The sequence below is a fragment of the Stenella coeruleoalba genome (genome assembly GCF_951394435.1).
Source record: "Stenella coeruleoalba genome assembly, chromosome: 4".
NCBI classification, from domain to species: domain Eukaryota; kingdom Metazoa; phylum Chordata; class Mammalia; order Artiodactyla; family Delphinidae; genus Stenella; species Stenella coeruleoalba.
In genome coordinates, this window is record NC_137149.1 from 50,744,017 (window position 1) to 50,758,276 (window position 14,260).

Here is a 14,260-nt window from a genome sequence, read left to right on the forward strand (position 1 = left end):
AAGATGGGATCAGGGGGAGGCAAAGATGGAGATGAACAAACTGACTCAGCGGTAGAACTGATAGCACTTGGTGATGGATTTGATGTGGAGGAACAGGGGAAGAGAGGACAATTCTTGGGTTTTGGCTTAAGCAACAGGATAGAATGACTGAGGTAATAAAAGACTGAGTAAGAAACAGATGTGAGTTGGAGTTGGAGTGAAGGGAGCATTATCCCATTCTCTATGGAGCAGGGATTTTCCACCAGAGATGAGGGCATGATACTGGAGAAAAAAACCTACATTCCTACTGATAATACCCATACCACTGGCTGAAAACAATCACCTAAGATTTTAGTCTCCATCAATCCTCCCACTTGTGTCTTACTCATGGCAGTAAAGTTTATTCCCAATAATACTGCTGCAATTTTTTAATTCATCATACTTGTGTTTTAGAATTATCAGAGCAGTGAAATTTATATTCAAGAGCATTATTACAATTTTTGACTGCTAATGAAATTATTGTTTCTGCTTGTGATGTGTTTTGGAGCTATAATGATAAAAAGTTCCTCTCAAAAATACCACTGCAATGTTGATGTCCTCAAAACCTGCCATAAATGACAAACTGCAGAGTGCCTGTGAGCAGTTAATCTCTCTTCTTGGAAAAGCTGGGCATCATGTTTGTATCACGGTAGGATCTAGGCCCTTTAGTAGAAGATAATTAAAATACTAATGGTTGAAACTCACAGTCCAGAACTGAGGTTGCCAAACATTTTTGATCCTGTACTTCATTAGTAAAATAAAACCAAGCACAAATCCCCAGAATGTTTTTTTAATTTATAATAAAATATGATATAATTTAATATGTGATATAATTTAATATAATTTAATTTTATATATACATATAATATATATTATATATTATTTCTACTGCACTAATATATTATATGCATTATAGCCTATGAACCAAAAAGAACTTAAGAGGATGAGACACAAAACAAAAAGACATTGAAATTCTAACATCTTCTTCCCTTTCCCCGCTGCCCTCAACACCTGAGTAAAAGCCCAGCAGTTTGGAAAGAATGGGCCTGGAATGCTGTCCTCCCCCAAGCCCCCGCCCCCCGTCTCTGATTCATATGCATCTTTCTCATTGTTTGAGGGAACTGATCTGACCATGGATTTCCACCCCCTAGGGCTAAATGCAGCACCCTAAGGGAAGGCTTAGGTGCAGGGGATGTGGAAGGACCGGCTTCATCCATTTTAAATTGGGGGATTTTTGAGTGAGAAGTTTAACTGAACAAAGGGACTTGTTCATAAAATCAAGCTTGAGAAGCGCCACTCCACAGAGCAGCTAGGGCTCCTTGGGCACACCAGTTAGAAGTTATCCGTCTGCTCCTTTCCATTCTCTGTACTTGCTGTAATTTCTTCCTGTTTTCTTCTTGACTTCTTCCAAGTTCCAGGCTAGAAGTCATTAAAGCAGCCTCCAATGACGATTCAACTGGTATCAGTAGACACTCAAACCTAGAGACGATATGGCCACAATCTGGGTGTTCCCACAAATGCTTTCACGTGAAAAAAAAAAAAAAAAGACTTCCAGAAGATAGAAAACATTCCAAGACAGGGTTAAATAGCTTCTCATCAGCAGGCACAAGGACCCCGCGGTCACTCTGTAGAGACTCCTGTTGTAATTGCTCTGATCTTTCCCATCAAAGGTCCAAGATGATCCCAATAAGATGACCCATTTACTCCAACAGACCCTGGAGTTTCTAACCCTGGATTTGCTGTGGATTTACCAACCAGTCATTGGCAAGTGACCCAATCCTCTGGGTCAAATCCCGTACCTCCATGGAGACTTTTTACCCAGAAGGAATTCTTCTAAAAGAGGAGTTGCTTCAGTGTCTCACTCTGACTTTCTCTCCTCCTCATCCAGCCCGTTTTGGAGCATACTCCCAATCTTCTGATCCCTGTTCAAATTCCTTGCCCTATAGCAAACGCAAAGAGAGGTCTCTCTCCTCCTAGGAGTTCCTAGAACAACGATTATCTGTGAGATTTATCTGACAGTTAATCCTGAGAGACCTTGTACTGTTGACCTCAACGGTTACTATGATGGTGGTAAACTTCATATGTCCTTCCAGTATCCCGAGGTAGACCAGAAGTATCTGCAGGGCAGGAACTATTTTTCATCTTCCCACAGGGAACGACACGGCACTTGACACACAGGAAGTGCCCAGGAGAGATTTGCTGAATTCCATGTGCTTCCAAGCTTACTGCCAGTTTCCTTTAACTCCTGTGAAAGGGAAGAGCAGTACGCACCTGGTGGGGCCGCGCCGAGGAGTGAGTCGGCCAGCTCAAGCACAGCACAGGTCACAAGTCAGAAACTACCAGCCCCAGACACGTTCACCTCATAGACACATTTAAATGTTTATTTTAAAATTTAAAATTTTGTTGTCAACAGTCAAAAATCAGGAGATGTCACACAAACACACACATATACACACACACACACTAGCAATTAAACTTGGAACACCTACTTTTGTTGAAAAATCAGAGCTCATCTCTCTACATGCATCCCTACCCGGCAACAATGGATGGGCCTTAGGGAGCAGCTGTCTCCTCTGGAGAAGCACAGATTTTTCTGGTTCACAACGTCCTCACCATTCCCAAGCTAGTTAACACAACATTAAGTGGAGATTTGAGACAATATAAAAATTCCTGTTTCTTAAAAACAGTCATCTCTTGTTTGTCAGAGCACTGTGGAATGGTAGGGACTGTGTGACAAGGACACACCCAGTCACACCCACCCAGCGCACTTCATTCATGTGCTTCCCTCCCTGGCGCTGGCACGTGTGTGTCTCACCTCTAGTAGGTGCTTCGGAAACAGCAGTTTTCCTGACCCACTTCCCCTGCCCTTATGCTCCTCTTCTAGCTCTGATTTATTCTTTCAACAACCTAATCGTTTCTCTGTGCCCTTTTATTTCCCTTTCAGATTTGTATTCCCCTGCCCCTTTCTGCCTGTGGGATCCTGCTGCTAGGACACTGGAATCAGACCTTACCTCATTCTTGGAGTCTAAGCTACTGCAGCCTGACTGCTGGAGCACAAGCAAATGAGCAGTCCAGTCAGGGAAGAGCTACACCACCCAGAAGAAAATTAATTCCTAAGGCTTGATGGACCTGGCAGAACCAGAGCCTTACTCAATCACAGGCCCAGGAGGCCGCGGAAAGGGGAGGAGGGACAGCCGCCCTGAACGTGGATTTTGCTGCCTCAGCCCAAGGCCGGCCTCACATCTGTCATGCCCACAGCCCTAGCTATTTGCCAAAGAAAAGAAGGAAGGAAAGAAGCGAAGAAGGAGGAAAGGAGGGAGGGAGGGAAGGAAGGAGGGAGGTGAGAGGTGAGGAAAGAGGAGGAGAGGGGAGGGAGAAACTCTGAGATGCCAAAAACATACTCATCATAGACACAGCTCTGAGCCCAGGAGTGTGGTGCTACCTGATTTTAGCAGAGCTACAATTGCAAAATTCAGCTGGTCCTTAAAATTCAGTAGCCCTAGAACAAAAAAGAACTGCTTGGCGGAGCTGTGACATTTAAGCGGTCATGCATTTTTCAACGTATCAGTTATGCAAAGATGTTTATATTCACTCTCTCCTCAGTCATGTTTCATTTAAATGGAGTGGAAAAAAAAGTCTTCCAAAAGTTTAATTAAATAAAATAGAATCATGGAAGTCAACGTTTAAAAAAAACAGACTTTAGAGGTGAAAAAGAGTACAAATTACATAAATAATAAGGGAAAAATAAAAGCAGAAGAGTAAACTTAATACGTATTCTTGTTATCTCTACCCTTGTTGTTTCCCCTCCAAGTGAATTTTTATCTTGCATTATGTTTCTAAAAATCCAGAAAGAAAAATGTCAGTAGACGGCAACATGAAAAGGTTCATGGGAGGCTGAGTTCCTCTAAAAACGTGAGAGGTAAAGAAAAAAATTCTTTATTTAAAGAGGCAGTTTCTCTTTTAAAAGAATGTGGGGCTGCATGGACAGTTTTCATTCATAATCTTACGAGCATGCAAAATAAAGTTCAGAAAGGTCTAACGGAAACCCCAGACCAATTCAAGATCATCCGTTTCGTTCCTACGTTCAGTCATAACAGCTTTAATACGTAAGGTAATGACAGCAGTGATAATGACCTTAACTTAGGTAATCCGTTTGTTGACAGCAGGTGATAATTCCGGCCTTCCTGTTAGTAATCTGTTTTTTGGCAAACAAGGGAGAGGGCTATTTGCCACATACATTTATTTTTATGGGGAGGACATGTTTTATAAAGCTGGATACGGGACAGTACAGGTGTGGAATTAATCGTCTAAGCTGCAAAATATGTTAGTGATGGTATGTTAAATCTATGGCACACAGTGGCCCTGACATGATTAAATGTTCACTTCTATTAAGTAACCACAAGCCTGTATTTCCAATTATGGTGGTGAACTGCTTTCTGCTGAGTGGATTAGCTTAGTACTTCATTCTGCTGGTAGTTTTATGATCTGAGATCTTTCATTTTCCCAATTCAACTCTTAGGGCTGCAAAGACAAGCTGCCTGACTTTTAAATAATATATTCCCCCTTTAAATTTCTGCCTCCTTCCATTTCCTAGGAGTGCCATTTCCTGTCACCATAATTATAATAATTTGTATGTAGTTCCTGGGATCACATTTCCAATTGAGTCCTAAATTGGTTAACCTCATGAAGTTATTAATATGCCTTTTTAACCTGCACAAATTATATATTTGTCTGGTTGGTCAAATAATGTTCATTATTACATACATTCTTTGCCTCTCTTCCTCAGTTTTAATGTCACTATTTTAGTTTGCAAAGTGCACTTCATATTTTTATAATACGCTAAAAATTACAGAACAGTAAGAGTTGGAAAGGAAGGTCTGGGTTAGGGACTAGTAAAAGCAAAGGCTCAGTGGAATAAGAGATCACATTGCACCGGAATAGTAAAACAACAGCTCTGGCACTGGGGAAGAGCCAGTGCAGAGGTGGTGAGAGGTGGGAAGGGAACGCTCAGGCCACCCAACCGGGTCCTGGGGGGCCGCACCAAGGCATGCAAGAGAACAGTCAGCTCAGCAAGCCTCCACGAAGAATCCCTCCAGAAAACACCCCATGACCAAATGACCAGCTCTACACAAGAACCCCATACATGTTAAGACATTCACCCCGATTGTCTAGGCCCAAACCCTGTGCAGACAGTGGCAGTCACAGGTGTGAACGTTAAATAAGATCTCAAGACTGAATGTCTCTCTGGCTTGAAGATTCATATAATCCCGTTTCTCTCACTAGCTGTTTATTTAAATGTTTCCTAAATCATGTGTCAGTAGGCCCTTGCTGATATAAAATCAATATCTCCACAATTCCTTCTTGTCTCTGATAACACAACCAGACTGTCGGTACTAGATGACTGTGTTTTATGGGGACTCTGTTCAGAATACCAGCAGTGGGTTTTATTATTATAAAATCATATAACAATTTGCATCCACAGGATTCAATTCTTCCAAACCTCTCAAGACATGTGTGGGTATTTGTTAAGCCTTGAACTTAAAGCGTTTCAGAGGTTAAAGCATATCTGTAGGTCTTCCAAAGTCCTCAAATCTGGGTGAGCAAAAGGGACATAAAACCATCAGAAAATCCACCATTATGCATTTCTGAGTTTACTGGGCAGGAAAAGATTGCCTACCTTTGCCAAATATATTCTGATAATCTGGAGAACATTGCTGGTTAAACGATATTAGTTCAATATCACTGAAATGATTGAGTCCATATCGTTATGATGTGAATGTGTCTCCCCAAAATTCATAGATTGAAATGCTAACCCCCAACGTGATGTTGTTTGGAGCTCGGGTCTTTGGGAGGTGATTAGGTCATAAGAGTGGAGCTCTCATGAATGGGATTAGTGCCCTTATAAAAGAGACCCCAGAGAGCTCACTCACTTTTTTCACCCCATGAGGACATGTCAAGAGCATGGCCATCTATGAATCAGGAAGCTGACCCTCACCAGACACTGACCTGCCAGCATCTTGACCTTGGACTTTCAGCCTCCAAAATTGTAAGAAATAAATGTTTATTGTTTAAGCCCCCCTATCTGTGATATTTTTGTTATTGCCGCCTGAATGGACTACGGCACTGATGAAACAGTTTCTTCTTACATACTTTCTATCACCCAACAACACCTGGTTCTGGAATCTGCCATAAACCAAAGCCAGGCTAAAGAAGGAAACAGCTGAATTTCTTCACATCCTCACCAATACTTTTTTTTTTTTTAATAACAGTCATCCTACAAAGTGTGTTATAACATCTAATTGTTGTTTTGATTTGCATTTCTCTGATGATTAGTGATACCGATATACCTGTTAACCATTTGTATGTTTTCTTTGGGGAAATGTCAATTCAAGTCTTTAACCCATTTTTTAAAATCTGGTTATCAGTTTTTTTGCTATTGAGTTGTACGAGTTCCTTACACATTTTAATTCCCTCAAGAAGAGGGAAGAGACAAAGACACTTTTAACATAATAATCACGCAGAGGAGTGCTAAGGAGAGGGCGGTATTGCCAGAATCGAAGGTGAAACTCTCAGAATAGACAAGGTGGTGTTATGGACTGAATGTTTGTGTCCCCTCGAAATTCATCTGCTGAAATATAATTCCCAGTGTGACCGTATGAGGAGGTGGGGCCTTTGGGAGGTAATTAGGTCATGAGGGTGAAGCCCCCCATGATGGGATTAGTGCTCTTATAACTAGAGGAAGAGACCAGAGGTCTGTGTCTTTCAGGCATGTGAGGATACACTGAGAAGTCAGCTGTCTGTGACCAGAAGAGGCCTCTCACCAGAACCCAACCTTGTGGCACCCTGATCTAGGACTTCCAGCCTCCAGAACTGTAAGAGATGAATCTCTGTCATTTATAAGTCATGCAGTGTATGGTACTTCATTATAGCAAGCCAAACTCACTACAACAGGTGGGAGATGCTGAACTTACTAGAAAGCCATCTCACATCTTTGTCTTACTTTACAAGTGAAAATCTGACCAGTGCATGTAAAACACCTCCGTCTAGAGCAGGTCCTTCAGCCACTGGCAGCGTCTCTTCTCTGCCTGCGGCTACTCCACCATAACCTTCCTCCAGCTCTTGCCTGGAGACAATCCCGAACCTCCACAGGCAGCCGCCCATCCCGGAACCAGGAGTGCCTTCTCACCCGCTCCAACACATGACCAGAAACACTCTCCTGCCTCCACTGCCAAGTGGCCCAAGGCTGTGGAGAAACCAAAGATGGCTCTTCTTCACAAAAATGCTACACTGGACCCACCCGTCATTGTCCCGCCCAGCACCGCTGAGTGGATGGACGAGGGGCCATCTTAGCCAGACCCTGGCCTCCACCACAAACCAGGACCAAGCAGGTGACTCCAGGGCCTGAGCCAAACAGAACTGCCCACTGGGAAACCAAACAAAGAGACAGAGAAGGAACATCAGTTGGGATGGGGCACTGGGGCTGAGCAGTGATGACATGGAATCAGGACCGGCAGCCATTTAGGTTGAATCTTAGGCCACATAAGTCAGGAGCAAAGAGGCTCCTAAGACAGTGAGGGCATGTAGCCCTTGTCCCAACTCTACAGCACCCAGTCCTACTTCACGTGACACATCGCTTCACTTCACTTTCTGACCTTGAATCCCATGATGTGTCTGGATCCTTGCCACACATCTGCTAACCATCAAAGCCGTGTGTGTGTCTGTGCATGTGTGTGTGTGCTTTCTTAGTGAGCTTTCTTCCTTGCAAACAAAAGGAGGAAACATTGGCATGAAACAGACCCAGAAGATATCCTTCTCCACAGAATATCCGAGGCAATGACCAGCTTCTAAAGACTTCAGCGTCAAGCCCTTCTTTAAACTGGGCGATTGCTCTTTACAGAAACCAACAAAACAGAGGGCTGCTCCTTTAAACATTTTAAACACTTGTTTCTAAAAACCCCAGAGGGTTCACAAGGGTACAGAGTGTGCCCACTGGAGTTGTACCCTTCTCATCTCCCACCGGAATCCAGCCAATCACAGAGATCCACGGGCATCTGCCCTGAATGTGCTACTTAACCTTTGTACGCCATGTAATGTTTGAGGAGCCCACTTCAGGTTTGTCATTTGCACTATTACCAGACACTCGGACATCCTTACACCGTTGGGAAACAGAGGCAGCTGCCCAAACTCTTCTTTGTTTAAGGTAATGACTCTCCATCTTGAGTCCCTGCCTCCACCATCTCTCACATCTATTTTACACAAGAACCCCCAACTGTTTATTCTTCCCCTGATTCACCCCCGCCTCTGCCATCCTCCTCCTCGAAGAAGCCAGAGTGATCTTTTAAAAAACATAAATCACGGGCTTCCCTGGTGGCGCTGTGGTTGAGAGTCCGCCTGCCGATGCAGGGGACGTGGGTTCGTGCCCCGGTCCGGGAAGATCCCACATGCCGCAGAGCGACTGGGCCCGTGAGCCATGGCCGCTGAGCCTGCGCGTCCGGATCCTGTGCTCCGCAACAGGAGAGGCCACAACAGTGAGGCCCGCGTACCACAAAAAAAAACAAAACAAAAAAAAACATAAATCACGCCATGTCTCTCCCCTGCTTACAAATTTCCAATGAATTCTCGCAACACTGAGGATGGATTCTAAACTCCAAACTCCTCACCTTTCAGCTGCAGTCTGGTGGGATCTGGGCTCTTCTACTTCTGTCCTGATGTCCAGCCACATCCCCTCACTCACCCAGTTGCAGCCACACCGTTAGTGCTGTCCACTTCCGGCCAGACCACAGAAGCTCCAACAAGACCTACACAGGGTCTTGCCTTGACCACCCCAGCATGTACACCCCCTCCACACACCCCATCCTCATCACTGTCAATCCCATCACATCATCCTTTTTTATCATCTTCATAGCACTTATCGCTTTCAGAAATTACCTTGTGCCTGCATTTAATTGTACTGTTTTTATTTTGTCTCCGCCTGCAAGACGATAAATGCCACCAAAGCCCAGGCCTTTTTTTCTTGCTCACTGCTGTCTATTCAGGTTCTAAAACGGTGTCTGGAACATGATCAAGCCTCCAAAAATATTTGTGGAAAGAACAATCCTCTAACTTGAGATTGAAAGAGTTAGTTTTTCAGGTAGTTTGGCTCAAAAGACTTTTTTCCCATTTACAAGCCCAAAATACTAATTTCTACCTTAACATTACTTTTTCCACTGATAATGGAAATAATAGTCACCATCTGGTTTTGAAATACCACTCTATGTTAAATACCTACGCAATCTGCATTTATTATAGGTCAACCAAAAAAGAACTGGCTATTACCCATCTCCTATAATTTGACTGCATTTTCTGAAGAATCACATTATTCTTGAGTTTTACCTTCTAATTTTCTTTGGTATTATGCTTTTATTCCCTGCAAATAAATGGGCAATTTTTTCCATTTTGTTTGCAAACCAGAAAAAAAATATTAAAATCTGAAGCAGACAACAGAACTTCTAGAAATGACGTGACTAGTATATATTAGGGCATACGGCTTCTCAGCAAAAGACTAAACGTGTTTCTTCCTAGAAAATATTTTATTGAAGCTTACCTCATTACCAACATGTTCTGTGGGAACAAATACAGAAGGGGGTGGAGAAAATGGGGTCTAATAGATATTACGGTTTCCCCAAAATTGTCTCTTGTAAGCCTGGTTAGCATCTGTTCACATATGCTGCATCCGTCTCCCTCTTTTCCTTTTATACTAACATCATCATTAAAGCTTCTGTTTGCTTTCCACACTCCAAGCACTGTTCTAAGCTTTTCCCTTGTATTATCTCATTTAACTCCGAGAATAACCTCAGAAAGTAGATGTTACAATGTCCATTTTACAGATCAGAAAACTGAAAGTTAGTAACTTGCAGAGCTGACTATAAAACACCAGACCTTCACCATCACACTATACATGGATTTCCTTCTAGAACTTCTACATGGATAGATTTCAATTTGGAGAGGTCAAACCTCTGAAGCAACCTAGAATTCTTATACAAATCTGCCTGAGAAGATGTAAATGTTGCAGAGATTCTTTCCTTCCCAGTAAAAATGGAGAAATCTGAAGCCTGAATTATACTCACTAGTAAAAATGATGACAGAATTAATAACTGCTGTGTGGAATTCATCATTACAAGTAACCTTTCTCGCTTCCCTTGATTTCATAAACACTGCATATTAAGTCTGGGCCAGATGCCTACAGACATCTTTGAAGACAGTATTTTATCATCTGAATATTCGGCCATTTGAAGAAAAAACATAGCTTGTTCCAAATTCCTCACCCTTGTAAATGTTTTTAAGACTTAATAGAAATATAGCTTCGTACCTGTTATTACCTCTCAAATGACCACCCACAAGGCCTCTTCTGTTGTGAAAGACTTTCTCAGAATCCAAAAACTGTCTACGAAAACAATTATTTCTTTTCATCACGCTTCTGAGTCTGCTTAAAGACAAGAAACTACAGGGAATTTGATTACAGTACAAATAGATCTAAGAGTAACAGTAAGGATGATAACTAAGCTATAATAATCAGCACTTCAGCTTGGCTCCCTAATCAAATAATTCTTTGATTTTCATGACTTTGTTTCATCTATAACACCCCTTCCCAGCATATACCATAAACTTTGATTTCATGTTTGCATAAAAATGAATACAGTACTCATACTTGTGTGGTGTTTATCGACTGAAATTAAGTTCACCATCAAATAAGGATTTTAAAGTTTTCTTAAACACTCAGGGCTCATCATATTTTCTACTCGAGCTACAGAAAATCATATGACTATTCCTTTTTAGACTACAGAACATCTTTTGAAAATGCTGGCTAACATCTAAATCAGGCAAGACCCTAATGGCATTTTCAACAAAGAGTCCCTCCTACATATGTACATAGGTCAGTTACTTATTTATTTTCGTCCATTCCTTCTGCCTACATTTCAGTCATTATATTCTATACCATGAAGTGCCTCATGGGACCACGAGGGTTGAACCGGGTGATGGTTAGTTTTATGTGTCAACTTGGCTGGGCCATGGGACCCAGATATTTGGTCAAACATTATTCTGGATGTTTCTGTGAAGGTGTTTTTTGGATGAGATTAACAGTTAAATTGGTGACTGTGAGTAAAGCATAATGTGGGTAGGTCTTATCCAATCAATTGAAGGCCTTAATAGGCCAAAAACTGACCTTCCTGAGCAAGAATTCTGCCATCAGATGGCTTTGGGGCTCCAATGGTGACTCTTTACTGGGTCTCCAGCCTGCTGACCTACTCTGCAATGTTTGGGCTTACCCGGCCTCTACACTTGCATGAACCATTTCTTAAAATACTTCTCTCTCTCTCTTTCTCTCAACACACACACACACGCACAAGCACACAGTATGTCTGTTCTGTTTCTCTGGAAAACCCTAAAACAGGCTGTTTCGGAAAAGTCTAACATTGCTGTCATTTGTATCACAGTCTCAGCTTCTTTCTTTAGTTAACAGAATGTATTATAATTGCACACGTGGGTCTAACAAGTTCTAGTCTCTCAACCACGTCCTTCAGTCATTCTGCACTAGTTATGACTTGGAATGGGTGAAGGCTAGAATTTTCTCACTTCCTTGCTCATGGCCAGCCAAAAGGCACTAAGGCCACATCATTCGCCACTATTTTCTAAATCACAAATCCTGAGATCACTGTTTCTGGAGGACCATTTCCCCAGGGCCTCAAGTAAAAAGATAATTTGCTTATTTTTTTCATAAGCTGGAAGTCATACATTCAAATTAACCACTGTTGATTGGGGGTCTACTGTTCCAAGTGCTGGACACACAAAGTGTGCTGCCCTCACGAAGCTTACAGTCTAGGAAGGTAGACATGAAAAAATGACAAAAAATATACTATCACTTGGCACTAACAACACTAAAAAAGGGCCTGAGATTTCAATCCTACCACTATCATAATAGTTTTAGGATGAGGTAGAGGATGCTGGGGGGAATCAACATGGGTTGAATTGTGTCCCCCCACCCCAAAAAAGTTCATGATGAAATCCTAACCCCCAGGACCTCAGAATGTGACCATAGTTGACGACAGGGTCTTTGCAGTGTGATTATGTTAAAATGAGGCCCTTAGGATGGGGCCTAATCCAATATGACTTGTGTCCTTATAAGAAAAGGAAAAGCTGGACACAGACACAAACAGAGGGAAGACAACGTGAAGAGACACAGAGAGAAGACAGTCATCTAGAAGCCTAGGAGAAAGGCCTGGAATGGGTCCTTCCCTCCTGGCCCTCAGAAAGAACCAAACCTGCTTGCAGCTTGACCTTGGACTTCTAAAACTGTGAGAAAGTAAGTTTCCATTGCTTAAGCCACCCAGCCCATGGTACTTTGTTACAGCAGCCCTAGCAACCTCATACAGAGGTTAAGCTTACGAATTATGCAGACCAGTGGCTGATGATAGGAATAAGAGAGTTCACATGAAGGCATAACCAGCCTAACTTGATGGCTGACTTGAAGTGATAGGAGAAGGAAAGCAAGAGATACTGGCTGACTTGGGTCATGAGTATAGTTAATTATGAAAGTGGCCCCTGATTCCCTCCCACCCACCCCACCTCCCACACCCATCACACACATGCATGTTCTTGTGGTGTGGCCTTGCAGCTCCTCCCATCAAGAGGCAGAATATACTTCTCCACTCCCTGAATCTGGGCTGGCCTTCTGACTTGCTCTGACCAATAGAATAAGACAGAAGTAACGTTTTACAAGTTCTAAGCCTAGGCCTCAGGAGACCTTGCAGCTTCCTCTCTCTTGCTTTTCTTGGGAAGCCTGTGGTCACTACTACGTGAATGAGCCTGGGTTAGCCTGCTGGATGCATGGATACATGGCTCAGTTAACCCCATATGCCCAGCCAACAGCCAGCCATCTGCCAGATGTATGAGTGAGGCCATCCACGGCCAGCTGACTGCAGACATAAGTGAACCTAGTTGAACCGGCAGAAGAACCACCCAGCTGATCCTAGCCCACATTCCTGATCCGTATAATTATGTCCTTAAAAATGGTTGTTCTTTGAAGCCACAGGGTTTTGGGTGGTTTGGTATATACTGCAAATGTTAACTGATATGCAGGATGAGTATTGTTGCCTTTCATCCAGATAAGGAATTCAAGAGCAACGCATGAGGAAGTCTGTCTTTTGACACACTGTGCTTAAAATATCAATGGGACTGTCAAGTAGCCAGTTGGTTTGGAATTCAGGAAGGAGATCTTGCCTGGAAATACAAATCTGAAAGACTGATTTCCATGTGTGAAGAGACTGCCACAGGAGAGCAGGAATATGGTAAAAGGAAAGGAGATCAGAGTGGGGACCCCAGGAACATCACATTTAAGGTCAAGCAAAGCAAGAGTCAATGAGGGAGAGGAGATGTGATGAAAGATAGGAAGATGCCACAGAAGTCAAAGCAATTCCTCAACAGAGTCACAGAAATACCTAAAAAAAAAAAAAAAAAAAAAAAATAGAACTAGTAAGAGTCCCAGCCTTTGGGTATTAGGAAGCCATTGCCAGGAGAGTTTCAGCAAGGTGGTGATGGGCGAACCCTTCTTACAGCTCATTAAAAAGCGAGTGGGAGGGGAGGATTTGTAAACGGTGAGTATCTACAAGTTTCCTGCTGAGGTTGGCACAGAGGTCACCTGCCTGGATCACTATCTGCCCCTTTGCTCCGGAAATCTTTGAGCCACTGAGAGAGACCAGCCTCACAGTCATGCAGATTCTTGACTCTGAAATGTACAGTCACATCAGCTGGGCTTTTTCATGCCATCCAACTAAAGAAGGAGACAGGCACCCTCTAAAGGGAAGTAAAAGGTTGATGGAGGAATTTTTCAAGATGGGAGTGGAACACTTATTCCTAAGTGTATGGAGTCACGAAGCCATGATGATGGATCAAAGTCCTGGAGAGGTTGAGAGGGAACGATATTCACGGGTGCAAGAAAAAGCCGGAGGTGAAAAGATGGAGATTTCCAGATATGAGACAAAAGATTAAGGGAATTCACACTGGGTGACCATGAATCCTCACCTGGGAAGGGAGCCAGTGGTGGGCAGAGGAGTTGAGGACAGTGGGCAATGTCTGGAGTTGCAGATACGAACAGTGAGTGAGCTTGATGACCCATACAGAGCTTGGTGAATGGCACTGAGTTTGGGGACAATAAAATCACAGTGGCATTCTTTAGCATGACTGGGTTTTTCCAACAGCAGGCAAC